Genomic DNA, 2,884 nt, shown 5'->3' on the forward strand with positions numbered 1-2,884 from the left:
TTTGGCCTGCAGTCTGAGCTTTCCTCTGACATGATCGCGTTCTCGTGATCCACCAAGCTGTCGATTAGGTTGAACAAGTTGGTCAAATCTACTTCTCTAGTGCCGCTTACTTGGTCCTACTCTATGCTTTGGTTGTCCGTCTATGTCTTGAGATCTTCTCCCTACTGGTGGGTTCCTTGAGGTGTTTATCTAAGTGATTTCCTTGACTTATTGCATCCAATCCTCAATTTACCTCTACTCAATATGTGTGTGTTCTTTCCGTGCACTTGTGCTCAATCAGGCTTTCAACTGTCCTTAAGTGTACTTCAAGTGCAAAAATTCAGGGTGAGTCCGAAAAAAAAGTGCCTAAGCGGCTTACGTACTCTCTCGCTTTGTTTTAGGCCTAATAGGCTTGTTGAGCCGCGTCTGGCCATCTTTTCTATTTTTGGGTTATTCAGGATCTTTGGCTCAGCTGACTGTCACTAGGACTCTTAGTCTAGCAATAGCCTACTCGAGCTGCTAGGTGATCGTGTCCTCCGAATTTTCCTATTCCCTGCGCCAGAATCGAGTTCACACCTTGAGGGTACTCACGAAGGTCTACGCGATCGGAGAATTTGGAAAAATCCTGACTTGGCCCAACTCGTCCAAGTTGTAGGGGCCGAGTGTGTCACTTGGATGGGCCAAGGACTGAATGGAATTGTAGGCTGAGTGGATTCACTCGGACGGGCGAATGATAACTAGTCCGAATGGGTCGAGTGGGCTGAGTGGTTGAGTGGGGCCGAGGGCCGAATGGTGAATTCGGCCGGTCTGAGTGGGCTAAGTGGGCCGAGGGTCGAATGGTGAATTCGGGCGAGTGTCGACTTGTCTGGGCCGAGGGCCGAATTTTAAAGTTGGTCTGAATGCTTCACTCGGATGGGCCGAGTGAAAGGCGTCCGAATTGAGTTAGTCAAGGGCCGAATGGTCAAGTGGGCTGAATGGTCAAGTGGGCCAAGTGGTCGAGTGGTCCGAATGGTCAAGTGGGCCGAATGGTCAAGTGGGCCAAATGGTCAAGTGGTCCGAGAGCAACTCGTCCCAGAATCGCCAAGCCGTGCACAACGAGACCGCGTCGAGAATGATTTCATCGAATCTAACGATCCACACAACCACCGAGCATGCTACCTTCTAGATCACAACAAATACATAGTAGGGAGGTCCTGACATACCTGAATCGCACGAAGAACTCCTCAATGGCAAGATCGAATCGAATCTATGTTGGAAACACACTCTCGCTCTCTCCCACTCTCTCTCAATGTCAGGGCATGAAATAAGCTCTTCCTTGTCCCCTTGGCTCTTAGATCCCTTCCCGGGTAAGGTTTTGATGTCCCCAATCACTCACTTGCCGACATTAACATCCCAAGCATTCTTTCTTCCATTTTTGCATGACTTGTACCCTGTTTTACAGTAGCAAACCCTACGCTTCTCCTATCCTATTTCCTAATCCTAACCTACTCTAAATGCAACAACGGTCGAAGACAAAAAACTGAAATGATTTCTCCATCTTTTCCAATCATCAAACCAGCACAATAACCCAAAGTACTTACTTGTTTTGAAGATCAAAAACCCAAACTTCCTACCTATCTCAAGCTCCGGTTCGGGGATGAATCCCTTACTTTGATGCTTGATATGAGGCGCGTGAGGGCTCAAGCTTGAATCTGTTCATCCTGGCAATGGAACCAAAATGTGGGAGCCTTTGCTCAACCGCCAAGACCCACGGACCGCTTATTGCTTCAATCATTCCAAGGAGCTCTCATGGCTATCTCTCACCTAGCCAATGCACCGTCGATCCTCTCAGAGTGTAGTGAGCTTACCTTAATGCCGAAATGAGTTGCTTCCTCCCTCACACAAGTCGGTAGCTCAACTATCCTAGATGCTAGCTCAAGCATCCTCAAGCCTCCTCCATCTCCAAGCTCCATTCACCATAGCCATGTGCGAGGCAAGAGAAGGGAAGGGAAGAGAGAAGAAGAGAAAAGAGGAGATGGTGAAGAGCTTCACCCTCTTGATCCCTCACTCCCACACACTCACTCACTCCCTCACACTCTCACACTCGCTCCCTCAAGAGCACACACACAAGCAAGAAGAAGAGAACAAGATAAGAAGAGAGGACTCTTGTTAGCCACACACCAAAGAATGAGCTTTCATTCACTTTTTGAACTTTATATAAACAAACCCTAAAACCCCCATGGGCGCCCATCCCTTGTTACATGACCGGCCATTGTGGCAAGGTCCCTTTTTCTAATTCCCTCTTCTTGCTTCATGCCCTAAGCTTATACCTGTCTATTGTCAAGATTGTGGGAGAGAAGGAAGGAGTCTCGCTTGAAGCTTTCTTGCTTGCACAATGGGGGAAGACACACAAGGGTGGAGGCTGAAAACAGTTTTCCTCTTCTTAGTTGTGTAAGCCAAAAGAACTCTCATACAAAGAAATAGAAGAACCCTATATATGGGTTTCAAACCAAACTCAACTAACTAAGGTGGCATACTAACTGAGCCACGAACTAGAGTAGATAAGGATAGCTGTCATGTAGCTATTATTCATGGGCGGTGTACCAACCGCGTCTGCAACTGACAAGTCGGTGACATAAATACACAACGGTCACCCTGGCATATCACGAGTGGAGCTCGATATCTCAACACTCCCCCTCGAGCTCAATCCCAATTCCTGCACACCAAGCAGGTCTCTGAACTTGCGCAGCTTCTCTGCGCCCAATGCCTTCGTAAATATGTCAGCTACCTGATCCTCGGTGCTGACATAAACTAGATCAATAAGACCTAGTAAAACCCTCTCTCGCACATAGTGATAATGCACCTCAATGTGCTTTGTTCTAGCATGATAGACTGGGTTATTTGCCAAGTGTATACTACTCATGTT

The sequence above is a fragment of the Lygodium microphyllum genome, chromosome 1 (assembly GCF_053477565.2).
Source record: "Lygodium microphyllum isolate KBCC chromosome 1, Lygodium_microphyllum_v1.1.10, whole genome shotgun sequence".
In the NCBI taxonomy this organism is placed as follows: domain Eukaryota; kingdom Viridiplantae; phylum Streptophyta; class Polypodiopsida; order Schizaeales; family Lygodiaceae; genus Lygodium; species Lygodium microphyllum.